We start from the raw sequence: 16,893 nt of genomic DNA on the forward strand, positions 1-16,893 counted from the left end.
ACCTCCATCAAGATAATCCGAACCTGGGTAAATACCGTCTTTATCTCATGTTACCCATCAATCCAAGATCCACAATTTGGACCCCCTACCGGAGATCTAACGGTTTTGATACCGATATTGGTGCTTCCATTGAGAGTTCGTGGGATTGCTAGAGTATCAATGGCCCGTCTAATCTTAAGTGACGACATCTGTAACGCGGACATTTTCATCCCTTGACAGATCTTCGCATTCGGAAGCGTCGTGGTGCATGCTGATCCAACCGGTCGCCTAGACCAGATCAGAAACCTTGCCTCCGACCACCGGATCAGGTTCAGGAACTTAGAGTTTGTCACTAACTACCCGGGGAATCTTATTCTGATGAAGCCTTTGGCTCCTGATGCCCTGACATCGAAAGGGGCGGATCTCTCCCTTGAGATGGCTTCCACCCTGGCTCCGGGCTCAAGGCTCGAACCAGATGGCATATTCAGATCATCTTCAGAGGAACGCTACCCTGATGTGACTCCAAGTATCTCGACAATGGCAGCGTTGCGGATGGACCCCATGAATTTCGGAAACTTGGACATCACAAATATCACAGAACTAAACGAGTTGCTTTGTCGAATTCAGGCTATGGGTCCAACGACCAACCATCAGTCTATAAACAGATAGGGATTAAACCAGTGACAGGGAAATCCACATCCCACCTATCGCGCACTTGGTTGCCACCATCGAGAAACCACCAGAGGGTTCACCATCCCAGCCACCACAGCTTAAGCCATCTATATTCCAGTCTATAGTAATCTGGATCTCCCCACTATTTCGGCATCCGAGCTCCGCCCTGAACTCAATTCTGGGTGTGACCGGTCATGTCCGGCCATTAGGTCGGATTCCGAGTGTAACGCCCAAGATGCAATCCTATCCTTATTTTGGCATGAGGGCCTCAACACGGATAGAAGTGCATCTCGTCGTTTCACAAGGATGGATATCGTTACAAGTACATGTAAAGAAGAAACGAGCATATGGAGTTGGCTTACACTCTCCCCAAGCTACAAAACGATCATATACAATTCAACAATACATTCAATCACCAAGTAGAAGAGCAAGGTCCAACTACGAACGAAGTCAAATGAATAAAACGACGTCCATTGTTGCAATCCCAGGCTGACGGTCTCGAATCCATCCTAGATCAATGAAGTAGAAGAAGAAACTCGAAATAGAACAATCATCGCGCTCAATTAAAAATATCACTTTACATATACCTGCAACTGTTCTTGTAGTAATCTGTGAGCCACATGGCCTCAACAATCTCATTTCCAAAGGTATCAAGACTAGCAAAGCTTAGTGGGTGAGGTACGGTTAAGTGGTGAGGCTGCAACAAGCACTAAGCATTTATTTGAGTGGCTAACTTACGAGTAGAAGAATAAGAGGGGGTGGTCTATGCATAAATGCGGGTGAACTAATAATGATAAAGAAATGATCCTAAGCACCTACTTACGGGTCAAACATAACCCCAACGTGTCCTATGTTGGATACATAGCTCACGAGAAGAGACAATCACGGTTACGCACACAGTTGGCATGTTTTAAGTAAGTTTACTTGAAGTTTGCTATGATCAGATGTTAAACAAAGTTTACAAGTTTCCACATAACCGTGGGCACAACTCTCAGAAAGATTTAACCTTGCAGGGGTGCTCCAACTAATGCATCACAAACTACCACAAGCTGCATGGAATAACCTCAACCACGGAAGACCCATAGTCTCCTCGGAAATTCCATTGCAAAACCTCACACTTGAGATAGCCCAAAGTATCCTCGGAATCCCGCGCACAAGACATCCGAAAAGGGTAAAACATATCCAGTAGGACCGCCTGATAGGCTATACCCCAATAGGAGCGGCGTGTATCTCTTTGTTGGGGCACTACCAAATAAGCCACGTGTTGTGATTTTGTCACGGCAGATGTTCTCGTGAACGGACTTAGTGGTGAGGCCATCTTCACGGTGTGGCAACTTGAACGGATTAATTGGTAAACGATAGGCGGATTTACCCAGGTTCGGCCCCTCCCAATGAGTTAAAATCCTACGTCCTGCTTTGTGTTTGTATTGATGGGAATCTCTATTACAAGGGTGGGGAATCGCTAACCTAGCTCTCAAAGGTTTCTTACTTGATCTTCCTGGCTTGAGGGTTCTCCTTTATATACAAGTAGAATCCCCAAGCCTACCATGGAGTCCGGGTTGAATAGCACCCGTGTCCTACAAATCTACCTTGTCTTTCTTCCTAGGTTATGTAAGATTCTGGCATCTCTTGCCTTGTATATCTTTAAGACGTCGTCTTCTGGTGATGGGTCGCTTGGTGGCTTGTCAAGAAAGTCATCTGACCCATCTTCTCACATTGTCCTCGCGGCTTGACCACGCCCCATCGGGCGGGTTACATCTTGGGGTTATATCCCCGATATTAGACCCCAGGTTGACATGAAACTTTGTTCGTATGAAGCTATTTTGACCAAGATACAATGAGTCGGCTACTTTTTGCATTCATTGCAATCTTTATGACTGTCGGCTCGTAATTTTAGCTCTACGTTTCCTGACATCACTCGGTAGAGTTAATGCCATCACATCGTCATCATAACTGGTCGTGCATACACTCTTGTCCTGGATATTGAGGAGTCGTCCCGTCAATGTTTTTACTGTGACTCTTTATTCCCGCGCCTTCCAGCTGTTCGTTCGGGTATTATAAAATGGGTGAAAACCTTTATTTTTCACTCTTACCCTCTCGCCTCATCTTCTTACTCTAGCCCAAGCACCCAGCCGCACCATTGTCGTTGTCTTTCTTTCGACAGCCTTCCATCATTGTTACAATCCCTTGCTGCTTCATGGTTTCACTCGGGCTACATCGACATCTTCGTTGATCGACGAGGTATATTACTCTTTCCTTCCGTAAATTCCTTGTATGTATTACCCCTCGATTTCATCGGATACCTCGAGGGTTCCTTCTGTCAGTTCATCAACACTCCAACTTCTTCATGTTTTGAACTCTTCATTTCCATCGCAACAGGGTAACAAACAAAAATAACTTCTTCTTCCTGGCAGTATGTTTTAGTTTCTCCAAAAACCCTTTGTGACATAGATTGACTGCCCATGTCATGTCTTTAGTTTTAATAATTTTCCATTTCCATGTCTTTTCTAGATCCATGGTTGTCGCATAGTTTGGTAAACATGTTTGCCTTATATTCCATAGAATTTTGTACAGGAAAAACTTTTGGCCACTAGTGAGGCGCCTCTAAGGTTGCCGGATTTAAATTTTGAGATTACCTTAACCCGCCATATGAATAAGTTGCCTTTCTTGTAGATTTCTGACTTAACCTTATAGCGCTTCCTTCCTTTGTGTTGGTCGATCTTTGCTTATAACATGGATAATTATTTGTAACCTTGCTACTAATGTCCAGGCAGGTCATTATGTCGAAGACTTCTACCTGTAATTGGGTGCCTTGTCAAGTTTTAGTAGATCCTCTTCAGGAATATTTAGGTCAAGGTTTACTATCCACTAAAGAAATACTCGGATGGCGTATCGTCCGGGAGAAACAAGTCCAAACCCTACTGAAGGAGAGGTTGTGGTTTTTCTGGATCATCTTTTTAGGGGCTTCTCTCCTCCCTGTCAAAATTCTTTCGGGATGTACTTTATGCTTTCCACCTTCATCCACATGACAAGGCACCTAACTCCATATCAAATCTTTGTGAATTCCTAGTCTTATGTGAGGTATATTTTTAGATGGACCCCACCGTTCCCCTTTTCTTAGAATTTTTCTATTTGAACCACCAAACTGAGTGCACACACAGGCTTAGCCAAGAATTGTGTCGAATCTCAATTCAAAGACGTAGAAATGGTGCTTTCCCTTCTGCTGCTTTGCCGAGCCATCCTGTAGGGTGGAACAAAACTTGGTTCTATTGTCAAAATACTACTCCAGAGAATGAAAATCATTTGCAGGGTTACAAACCAACTCGCCTTCCAGTGAATTTCGAACTTCCTGGCCAGATTTCTCAGGAGGAGTGTGATAAGTTTGCCTTGTATTCCAAAAATTGGCGTCTCTCAAACATCAGGGCCTGACCGGAGTAGATTTGACCCGTTGTTGGGTACCTTGGATAATCCTTCCATTGAGTCGTCGGAGTTTTCTTCTGTTCAAGTACTCTAGTCGTGAAGATGACCCTCAAAGGTACAACACAACAATTTTTACAAAATACGATATAAATAAAGTTGTGAAGAAATTACTTGGGGAAACTCAAACTGTCTATGATCAAGTTGGTTTGGGATCTTTCAGTGCACTCAACCCGGCTCCTCCAGTAAGGATCCTATCTAATCATATGAGTATCTTTGCAATACTTTCTTAAATTTTCTTGAACAGCTTTGTTTAATCTGCTCAAATCTTGCAGGCTTCTTCTTTGTTTTGGAAGAAGAAAAGGAAACTCTCGGCTAGTAAGTCAAAGGTCGCCTCTATTATTAAAAGGAGTGAAGTGGTTGTCACCTCCTCAGCATTTCAAGACGAGTCTCTTTTAGCCGGCATATCTGAATAGTCCTCTTCTCGACAACCCCGAGACAAGGTGCCATGTAGTCCAACTTGTTCTCGTCTAGAGACTGGTCTTTTTAAACAACCCCTCAATCCTCCTGACTCAGATTATCAGGAATCGCTTCCCCGTTTGGGGACTCTTCTTCCAGGAAGCTACCACCTTTCATTATTAGCCAAGGGTAGGTTCCCTCACTTTTGGTGGTATATACCTGTGTATAAAGTTTTTTCTTTAAAATTTCACTGTCCTCTTTGTTTTATAGATCCATGGCCAAGACATGGAAAGTTGGGAACTCTTCTGTTACTCTTGAGCCGGAGGATTTAGATACGGAGGATTCTGCAAGTACCAGGCAAGGTGAAAAATTTCTGGAGGTTCCTGTTGATCTAATTCAGCGTGAGGTTGATTAAGATATTGCTTCCTCTCTAGGTATCAAAGCTGACCTGACAATCTCTAATCATCCTTCCCAGGATGTCCCTTATGATATTGTTGCAGAAGTGGTTATCCTTGGGTCAAACTATGCTACTCCTGGGCCTTCTAACATATTGGCAAAGCTACCCACGAAAGAAGAAAACACCCCACCTTATAAGGGGAAAGCTAAACTTCAGTCTCTTCCTCTTGGTGTTTGCTACTTCTTGAGCTTGCGTTGGTTTTTCCCTTGAAGAGGAAAGGGTGATGCAGCAAAGTAGAGATAAGTATTTCCCTTAGTTTCAGAACCAAGATATCAATCTAGTAGGAGTATGAAGATGAGGCACCAAGGCACCTACGCAAAGACAAACAAACTTGCACCCAACGCGATAAAGGGGTTGTCAATCCCTTTACGATTACTTGCAAGGTGAGATCTGATAGTGATAATAGGTAAATATAAATAAATAAATAAAAGTGCAGCAAGGTATTTTTTGGTACTTTTGTATGTAGATCTGAATATACAATGTTTAAAATAGAACCGGGGGCCACAGTGTTCACTAGAGGCCTCTCTCATGATAGCAAGTATTACGGTGGGTGAACGAATTACTGTCGAGCAATTGATAGAATCGCGCAAGGTCATGACGATATCTAAGGCAATGATCATACATATAGGCATCATGTCCGAGACAAGTAGACCGATACTTTCTGCATCTACTACTAGTACTCCACACATCGACCGCTATCTAGCATGCATCTAGTGTATTAAGTTCATAACAAACAAAGTAACGCCTTAAGCAAGATGACATGATGTAGAGGGATAAATTCATCCAATATGATATAAACCCCATATTTTTACCCTTGATGGCAACAACATGATGCGTGCCTCGCTACCCCGTCTTTCACTAAGTGAGGACACCGCACGGTATGAACCCAAAACCAACCACTTCTCACATTGCAAGAATTATAGATCAAGTTGGGCAAACGAAACCCATAACTCGAAGAGAATTACAAGGATACGAAATCATGCATGTAAGAAATCAAAGGAGACTCAATTAATATTCATAGATAATCTGATTATAAATCCACAATTCATCGGATCTCGACAAACACACCGCAAAAGAAAGTTACATCGTATAGATGTCCATGAAGATGATGGTGAAGTTTGTATTGCAGATCCAAGAGAGAGAAGAAGCCATCTAGATACTAACTATGGACCGTAAGGTATGTGGTGAACTACTCACGCATCATCGGAGAGGCAATGGTATCGATGAAGCAGCCTTCCATGTCTGAATCCCCCTCCGGCAGGGCACCAGAACGGTCCCCAGATGGGATCCCACGGAAACAGAAGCTTGCGGCGGCGGAAAAGTATTTTCGAGGCTTTGTGTGTTGGTTTGGAGATTTTAGGGAGTTTATAGGTGAAAGAGGTAGGGCAAAGGAGGCACGGGGGGCCCACGAGCCTGCTAGGCGCCCCCCCGGGGCGCTCCTATGGGGCTCGTGGCCTCCTCCATGGCCCTCTGCCTTGGTTCTCAAGTCTTCTGGATCCTTCTGTTATGGAAAAAATCATCCCGAAGGTTTTATTCCGTTTGTACTCCGTTTAATATTCTTATCTGAAAAAGGTCAAAAACACGGAAAAAACAGAAACTGGCACTGGGCACTGAGTTAATATGTTAGTCCCAAAAATGATATAAAGTAGCATATAAATGCATATAAAACATCCCAAGTTGATGATATAATAGCATGGCACAATCAAAAATTATAGATACGTTGGAGAAGTATCAGTGTTGAAGAATTATATGCTGGTTATTTTGAGCGGCTTTCCTCAAGCCGTCAAAAGGAAGCTGCCCTTGTGAGTACAATAAACATGAAGTGTGAGGTAAGATATGCTCCTAATATGCACATATTCTCTTGTAGCCACCAAGGGCCGGCTCACATCCTTGATATGAGGCAGGTCTTTATAGCTTATTTGAATTTTTTGAACTTGACCTGTAGCCCCCAAGGGTCGGCTCATCTCCTTGAGATGAGTCGGGTGTTTATAGCCTATTGAAATTTTTGAACTCGACCTGTAGCCCCCAAGGGTCGGCTCATCTCCGTGAGATGAGTTAGGTCTTTTATTCATTATGTAAACTAAAAAGAAAACTAATATGCATTAGCCCCCAAGTTCCAAGCATATTGCGTGAAGTCTGCTTGGGACTTGTTATCATAATTCTCATACCATCCTTTTTGTAGGAAAACTTGAGATCTGCTGAATCACAAATCTCATATTTCACCAAAGCTCTTGAACTGGAACAACTCGCCCAAGCGGAGCTTGAAGAAAAGCTTTGTCTATCTTTGGAGAAAACCGAGAAAACATGTTTGGCTTTGTAGCAGAAAGGGAGTCCTTTTAGAACGAAAAAGCCGCTTTGGTAAAATGCTCCACTGGTGCTGAAAGAAGGTTGAAATCAGTCTCTATAGAGTTGTACAAGCTTAAAAAGCATATCAACCAGATGACTCGCACTATATTTGGTGAGTGCTTGTGGAGATTTTGAACCTTTTGGCTGCCAAGAGTCAATATTATGGTGTCTTTATTTGTTTTTGTTATTTTGCAGGTCGTCGTACACGCAATCTTCAGGACAATTGCTTGCTGAAGCTTAAAGCCATGTACGTTCTGACTGAACAACTATATACAGGGAGTTTGTGCACCATAAAGGTAGTTGGTGGGAATAAAGAGCCGGTTACTCTTATGAAAGATGTCCTTGCCTTCCTTTCCACGATTCCAAAACAGATCGGGCAGCTAACAAGATCAGCTGCCTGGGCTGGAGCCACATATTCTGTAAGTCATGCTCTAGCTTACACATCTGAATTTGATCCGGCAAAAATGTTCAAAGGATTCCCGGAGCTCAAGGCTGATGGCTCACCTTTCGAAGAAGATGACAATCCTTAGAGCGTCTCAGCATGTCCTTGAAGATTTATCATCATGCCCATGACCCACACAATGCTAAGTAGCAACCACCTCAATTTAAATCAGTTGGTCTGACTCCGAAGTGTCACGAGCAAACCTTTGCTCCCAATGTCTATCAATCACCAATCTTCAATCAGGAAGCCATGTTTGAAGCCTTGGCTCATTGTAAGTGGAACTTGGATGACGTGCAGATAGTAGAGCCGGAGCCTCAAGCAGAAGATCAGCCAAAGATATCCCAAGCCAAGGACCAAGACAAAGCTTAGGATCGAATTTTGTAAAACTTTCAGTTTCCATCAATTGGTCCTGGAGTGGCTTGTAACATATTTGACTCGCCTTTGTGTGTTTTTGCGAATATATGAGCCATCATCACCCATCTTCTATCCTCCTTACTTATTGAAGAGAGGTTATATTTATTTCTACCAATCTTAAGTGATGACATCGATAAAATCCGGCTTAGTGAGACCTAGTAAAATAGACCAGCTTTCGAACTTCTAGTCTTGCTTCAATGAAGCGGGGATAATAACTCATGGTTTATCCTCGCTTTCTATGTTGGAGCTCACATGACATACCCATGTTTTAACCTTGCTAATTCAGGGTCCATAATGGATTGATTAGTTAAGAGTACAACGAGTCACCTTCTTCGGAGTTGCCAAAGCATACCTACAGGTTTAACCATTTTGTGGTGTCTTTGCCGATTAAGAGAGTAAGAAAGCTAAACTCTATGAGTTAGAAGCCCCCAAGTGACCTATGATCAATAGAAAGGCCTGGCATAGGATTACAGATGACAATGCTATTACTGCTAAACAACCTGGAGCACGGTAGTCCCCAGATAAGTCGGCTTAATTCTTATGGATCACGATTATTTTGACTTGTAATCCCCTAAGTAATGTAAGTAAAAAAGGTCACACTTACTTTTTTTGGCGAGAAGATGAGCTTCGTTAAATTAAAATTATCATAGAGGCTTTACAAGGAATAATGATCCGGTAGCTCTATGTACAATAATGTCGTATATGAGCAATGATCCAAGGGTGAGTTGTCTCTGCTTCAGTGGTGTTCTTATCGGGTCGTAAATCAATCAGGTAATACGAACCGTTGTTGAGGTTTTTGCTGACAATAAATGGTCCTTTCCATGGTGAATTGTTCTTATGCATCCTTGTTTGATCTTTGACGAGACGGAGCATGAAGTCGCCTTCTTGAAAGGTTCGGCTCTTCACCCTAAGGTTGTGGTAGCGACGCAAGTCTTGTTGGTATATTGCTGACCTAGCTACTTCTAAATCTCGCTTCTCTTCAAAAGCATCCAATGAATCTTTCCTTGCCTCTTCATTGTCGTCCTCAACATAGGCGGCAACTCTAGGAGAGTCATGTTGAATGTCGCTTGGGGGTACCGCCTCAGCGCCGTAGACCAGGAAGAAAGGCATATACCGAGTGGATCTGTTTGGAGTAGTATTAACGCTCCAAAGAACAGAAAGAAGCTCCTCCACCCAGCATCCTAGAGTTTGCGTCAATGGGGCCATAAGACGGGGTTTAATCCCTCTCAAAATTTCTTGATTTGCCATATCAGCTTGCCCATTAGATTGCGAGTGCACCAGAACCGCTAAATCAAGCCGGATATGTTCCTTATCGCAAAACTGTTCCATAGCCCCCTTTGATAAATTAGTACCATGGTTTGACATAATACTATGGCAATAGCCAAAACGATAGATTAGCTTTTAAAAAAAATTCACCATTGTTTCTGCATCGCAATTACTAATAGTTATGACTCAACCCACTTGGTGAACTTACCAACTGCCACTAGGAGCTGGGTCTTTTTATCTGGTGACATTTTGAATGGTCCAGCCATATCAAGCCCCCACACTGCAAACGGCCATGTGATTGGGATCATGCATAATTCTTGAGCCGGTACGTGAGCTTGCCGCTCAAATTTCTGACAGCCATCGCATTTGCGCACAAGATCTTCTGCATCTGCATGAGCCGTCAACCAATAAAACCCATGTCGAAAAGCCTTTGCTACCAAAGATCTTGAGCTGGCGTGATGCCAACAAGCACCAGCGTGGATTTCACTTAAAATTTCTTGCCCCTCTTAGGGAGAGACACATCTCTGGCATAGACCGATACTGCTCCGCTGATATAGCTCGCCTTTAATGCTAGTCATAGATTTAGAACGACACACTATTTGGCGAGCCTCAACCTCCTCGAACGGGAATTCTCCTCTAGTGAGATATGTCAAGTATGGCACCGTCCATTCTGGGGTCGCGTGGTGAGCCGCCACCAGCTGTGATTCTGTATCTAAAATTGCTAAGTTTTCTTTAGCAGTAGTTTTACTGAGGGATTATGAAGAAGATCCGTAAAAACATTAGGGGGAACCGGCTATCGCTAAGACTCAAGCCGTGACAAGGCATCTGCTGCTTCAAAGAGCCGGCGGTCTATATGGTCGACTTGGAATCCATGAAAGTAACCCCACAGTTCAGTAATAGCTCGCCAGTATGTCGCCATCACAGGATCTTTGGAATCCTAGGTCCGTGAAACCTGTTGTGCCACTAAGTCTGAGTCGCACAGACATATTACCCGGCTATGGCTCATTTCCTTGGCCATCCTTAAACCATGCAATAGAGCCTTGTATTCAGCCGTGTGGTTGGTGCAGGTAAACATGAGCCGTAAAACATAGAAGAATTTCTCACCTCGTGGAGAAGTTAACACGACCCCAGCACCGGATCCTTCTAACTATCTGGACCCATCAAAGTGTAGGGTCCAATAAGTATTGTCCAGTTTGTCTTCGAGTATTTGCAACTCCGTCTAGTCGTAGATAAAACCTACCAATGCTTGAGATTTGAAAGCTATCCAAGGAATGTATTTCACCTGATGTGGACCAAGTTTGATTGCCCACTTAGCAATCCGTCCGGTTCTTCACTATTTTATATTATGTCACTAACACGTGTTGAAAAAACCACTCTGATTCGGTGTTCCTCACAGTAGTGTTTCAATTATCGGCTCGCCGTGAAGACCGCGAAAACGAGCTTCTACCAGTGCGGCTATTGTTTCTTGGACAGGGTTAACACCTCACTGATGAAATAAACTGGCCGCTGGACTGGATATGTTTTCCTTCCTCCTTCCGTTCAACAATGAGTGCAATGCTTACTGCCTTAGAGTTGGGAGCAATGTACATGCGCATTGGCTCTTTGTCTGCCGGGGAGGACAGAATCGGAGGCTCGACCAGGTGCTTCTTGGGTGCCTCAAAGGCTTTGTCGGTCGCATCAGTCCAAACAAGATTGTCCGTTTTCCATGGCAACAGATATAGAGGTATCGCCTTCTCCCCCAAGCAGCTAATAAATCGGCTCAATGCTCCGATACGTCCTTCTAGACGTTGAACCTGATTTATTTTAGCTAGCTTTCCCAATGAAGTCACTGCCTTGATCTTGTCTGGATTGGCCTCAATGCCTCTTTGTGAAACTAAGAAACCTAGTAGCTTGCCAACACAGACCCCGAACACACACTTTGTCGGATTTAACTTGATCTGGTAACTCATAGGTTGTCAAACGTTTCTTTAAGATCATCCAGAAGTGTTTCTTTCTTCTTAGACTTCACCAAGGTGTTATCAAGAGAAGCATGAATGTTGCACCCAATTGGTGGGTGAAGGCAATTCTGCACACGTCGCTGGTAAGTCACCCCTGTGCTTTTTATTCCAAATGGCATAGAAACCTAGCAAAAGGCACCAAAAGGGGTTATGAAAGACGTCTTCTCCTGATCCCCTTGGACATTTTGATCTGATGATAGCTTGAATCAGCATCTAAAAAGCATTACAGCTCGCAATCCGCCGTAGAATCAATGTGTGGAAGGGCGAAAGGATCTTTAGGGCAAGCTTTGTTGAGGTCCGTGTAGTCAACAGACATGCGCCATGTGCCATTTTTCTATATAACGAGCACCGGATTAGCTATCCATTCAGGATGAAATACTTCAATGATGAACCGAGTAGCTAGGAGTCAGGCTACTTCTTCTCCAATGGCCTTGCGTCTCTCTTTGTTGAAACGGTTGAGGTATTTGCGCACTGGTTTCATCTGTGGATCCACATTAAGGTGGTTCTCAGCGAGTTCTCTCGGTACTCCTGGCATGTCAGAAGGTTTCCATGCAAAGATGTCCCGATTCTCATGAATGAACTCGATGAGAGCGCTTTCCTATTTAGGATCCAAGCCGGTGCCAATAGTGAATTGCTTCGACGAGTCGCCTCGGACAAAGGCAACCTCCTTAGTATCTTCGATCCGCTTAAACTTGAGAGGCTCTTTGGACTTTATAGTTGGCTTCTTGAGAGGCTCATGTCGGTCGGGTCAACATTAGCTTTATAAAACTTCAACTCCTCGGCAGTGCAAGCTGACTCTACATAGGATGCATCCCCTTCTTCACACTCCCGAGCCGTCATGCTATCTCCCTTCATCGTGATATGACCGTTGGGACCTGGCATCTTGAGTTTTACATAAACATAGAAGGGTTGGGCCATGAAGCGTGCATAAGCCGGTCTTCCAAAGAGAGCATGATAAGGACTTTGAATTTTCATGACTTCGAAAGTCAAAGGCTCGACCTTGTAACTGTGTTCATCCCCAAAGACTACATCAATCTTGATTCGCCCAACCGGATATGCCGACTTTCTGGGAACGACGCCATGGAAAACAATGGTCGAAATTTCCCAATTGCAGTCAGGATGATTCATCCACCGAAAGGTGTCATAATAGAGGATGTTGATGCTACTTCCTCTGTCCATGAGGACCCTTGAGAGGTTATAACCGCCGACTTGACGTGCTAGCACTAAAGCTAGCTCCCCAGGATTGTCAACCCGAGGTAGGTGATCATGATGACTCCAAGTAATTTGTTGCTCAGACCAATGGAGGTACTGTGGAACTACCGGCTCGGCCATACTAAGTGTTGGGGAACGTCGCAGGGAAATAAAAAAATCCTACGCTCGCCAAGATTAATCTATGGATACTACCTCTACGAGAGGAGCGAGTGCATCTACATACCCTTGTAGATCGCTAAGCGTAAGCGTATATAATGTGGTTGATGTAGTCGAACGTCTTCGCGTTCCAATCACGATTTGTCCAGCGATCTCATCAAGATCCGTCCCGCGATCCCGTCCCGATCCGTCCCGATCTAGTGCTGAACGGACGGCACGGCTGCGTTCAACACATGTACAGCTCGATGACGTTCTCCACCTCCTTGATCCAGCAAGAGAGGGTGGAGAGGTAAATGAATACTCCGACAGCATGACGACATGGCGGCGGCGGTGGTGGAGCTGTTTTGGCACGGCTTCGCCAAGCAATACCGAAACCTATCTAGAGGAAGAAGATGATTCATGGAGAATAGGGCAGCACGTGGCGTTTCAGGTGCTTCGTACCCTCAAAACCTCGACTATATATATGAGGAAGGGGTAGGTGGGCTTGCCTTGACCCCTCCTCCAAGGCGGATAGGTTCTGCCGAAGTAGGGGGAGAGTCCACCTCCCACAGGGGAGGTGGACACCCTTGGGAGGATTCCTCCTCCACCTCATCTCTTAAGCCCAAGCCCACCATATGCTTGTGCGCCACCTCCTAGGCCCATGTGGCCCTTGGGGTGCGTGGGCTCCTCCCGGTGGACCCCCAGAACCCTTTCCACACTCCCGTTACAATATCGGAAATCCCCGAAACTATTCGGAACCCGAATACCATTTTCCTATATATAAATCTTTACCTCTGGACCATTCCGGAGCTCCTCGTGACATCCGGTATCTCATCCGGGACTCCAAAAAACCTTCGGCACCAACACATATAAGTCAATAATACCGGAACATCATCAAACCTTAAGTGAGAAGACCCTACGGGTTCGAGAACTATGTAGACAAGACCGAGACACTCTCCGGTCAATAACCAATAGCGGGACCTGAATGCCCATATTGGCTCCTATATATTATATGAAGATATTTATCGGTCGAACCATGATGTCACGGATTCAATCAATCCCGTATATTGTTCCCTTTGTCCGTCGGTATGTTACTTGCCCAAGATTCGATCGTAGGAATCTCCATACCTAGTTCAATCTCGTTACTGACAAGTCTCTTTACTCGTTCCACAATACAAGATCTCATGACTCACTCCTTAGTCACATTGCTTGCAAGCTCTTTGTCATGTTGTATTACCGAGTGGGCCCTAGAGATACCTCTCCGTCAACCTTAGTTGAATCTGATTCAACTAAGGTGGGAGAGACACACACCCGCCAGCCATCTTTATGCAACAAGTTGCATGTGTGTCGATGGAATCGGTCTCTCGTATGTGGGCGAGTAAGGTTGGTTTGGGCCGCTTCATCCCACAATATCGCTGAATGAAGAAAAGACTTAGGAGGGAAACAATCAGAATATCAACGCCCACAAAATGCTTTGTGTTCTACTCATGATGTCATCTACACACAGACCTATTTCATGATGCCACTATTTGGGAACGTCGCATGGGAAACAAAAAAATTCCTATGCTCACCAAGATTAATCTATGGAGACTAACATCTACTAGAGGGGGAGAGCATCTACATACCCTTGTAGATTTCTAAGCAAAAGCGTATATAATGTGGTTGAAGTAGTCTAACGCCTTCGTGATCCATTCACGATCCGTCACATGATCTCGTCACGATCTGTACCGCAATCCCATCATGATCCATCTCGATCTAGTGCCGAAAGGACGACACCTCCATGTTCAGCACACGTATAGCTCGATGACGTTCTCCACCTCCTTGATCCAGCAAGCGAGGGTGGAGAGGTAAATGAGTTCTCCATCAGCATGACAGCATGGCGGCGGTGGTGGTGGAGCTGTTCCAGCAGGGATTCGCCAAGCAATACTGAAACCGATCTAAACGAAGAAGACGATCTATGGAGAAGAGGGCAACACGTAGCTTTTCAGGTGCTGGCTGCCCTCAAAACCTCCACTATATATATGAGGAAGGGTTAGTTGTGCTTGCCTTGTCCCCTCCTCCAAGGAAGAGAGCTTCGGTCGAAGTAGGGGGAGAGTCCACCTCCCACAAGGGAGGTGGACACCCTTGGGAGGACTCCTCCTCTAGCTCCTCTCTCAAGCCATGGCGCATGGTACTCTTGAGGTTGGCTTCCCAAGCCCGCCAGGGGATGGTGCGCCTCCTCCAAGGCCCATGTGGCCCACTGGGGTGGGTGGGCCCCTCCCGGTGGACCCCCGGAACACTTTTGGCACTCCCACTACAATACCGGAAAACTACGAAACTATTCTCGAACACGAATACCATTGTTCTATATATAAATCTTCAACCTCGGGACCATTCCGGAGCTCCTCATGACATCCGGGATCTAATCCGGGACTACGAAGAACCTTCGGTCACCAACACATATAACTCAATAATAATGAACCGTCACTAAACCTTAAGTGTGCAGACCCTTCGGGTTTGTGAACTATGTAGACATGACCGAGACACTCTCCGGTCAATAAGCAATAGCGGGACTTGGATGCCCATATTGGGTCCTATATATTGTACGAAGATCTTTATCGGTCGAACCATGATTTCTAGATTCAACCAATCACATATACTGTTCCCTTTGTCCATTGGTATGTTACTTGCCCGAGATTCGATCATCGATATCTCCATACCTAGTTCAATCTCATTACCGGCAAGTCTCTTTACTCGTTTCGTATTACAAGATCCCGTGACTAACTCCTTAGTCACATTGCTTGTACGCTCATTGTGATGTTATATTACCGAGTAGGGCCTAGAGATACCTCTTGGTCATACAGAGTGACAAACCCAATCTCGATTCATGCCAACCCAACAAACACCTTCAGATGTACCTATAGAGCACCTTTATAGTCAACCATCTATGTTGTGATGTTTGATACACACAAGGCATTCCTCCGGTGCCTGCGAGTTGCATGATCTCATGGTCATAGAAACATATACTTGACATGCAAAAAACAGTAGCAATAAACTGACACGATCACATGCTATGTTCATAGTTTTGGTCTTGTCCATCACATCATTCTCCAAATGATGTGATCCCGTTACCAAATGACAGCTCGTGTCTATTGTTAGGAAACCTTGACAATCTCTGATCAACGAGGTAGTTCTTCGAGGCTCACTAGGGACAGTGTGTTTGAGTTTCCAATCAATAGAATTATAGCATGTATAATAAAAGATTGTCATGAACAAGGAAATATGATAATAACTAATTTATTATTGCCTCTAGGGCATATTTCCATCAAATAGCCCTCCTTTTAACCTTTGAATCTCGCCTGTAAGTGTTAGTGGTGAAGACGTGATACTGACCACTGTTTGACTATCCAAAATCTCCACGTGACTAGCAAGGGGAATCCTGACTCTAACGTGTCTTGGAATGTCTCTCAATAGTCTTCCTCTAGAATCCCTGCATGATATAATAGTTCTCACATGCATGTTTTGCTAGCTTCTTGTTAGTACAGGGAATTTTGAGAACATCCTCAAAATTGGATGTCCTATTCATGTGTTGGTGCTTAGGGCGACCGTTCCATCGATGGGTGTTGGGGCAACCGCTGGTAGCAGCCGCAAATTGCAACACAGATTCAAAACGCTTCCGCTTGTTGTCACTTTGGACCTTAGCGTCCCTATCGTCATGGTGATAAGGCGACTTGACATCCTTCGCCATGACATGGCTTCAGTCAGTACTTCTCAAGCTGCGGTGAGACGGGTCGACGAGGTTGCAGCTGTCGTCCGGCTCGAGTGATGTTTCGTTGATCTTGTCGAAGGGAACCCAATACCCATCCTCGATTGAGTTGGCATCATGACCCCAGTTTGAATTGTCAATGTAGAATTTGCCGCGACGACTTTTGGTCATTTGACCTGCCACGTAGCTCTCGAATCCCGGAAGAGCTCCCTCCGAAAACTCAACTCCACCTTAAGATAGACAAATGATGGGCGCCAACTGTCATGGTTTTGTCAGGGTAGATGTCCTCGTGAACATACTTAGCGGTTGATTGGGAAACAAGATGCGGATTTACCTAAGTTCGGCCCCTCTG

This window comes from Hordeum vulgare, chromosome 4H, assembly GCF_904849725.1.
Source record: "Hordeum vulgare subsp. vulgare chromosome 4H, MorexV3_pseudomolecules_assembly, whole genome shotgun sequence".
Classification (NCBI taxonomy): Eukaryota; Viridiplantae; Streptophyta; class Magnoliopsida; order Poales; family Poaceae; genus Hordeum; species Hordeum vulgare.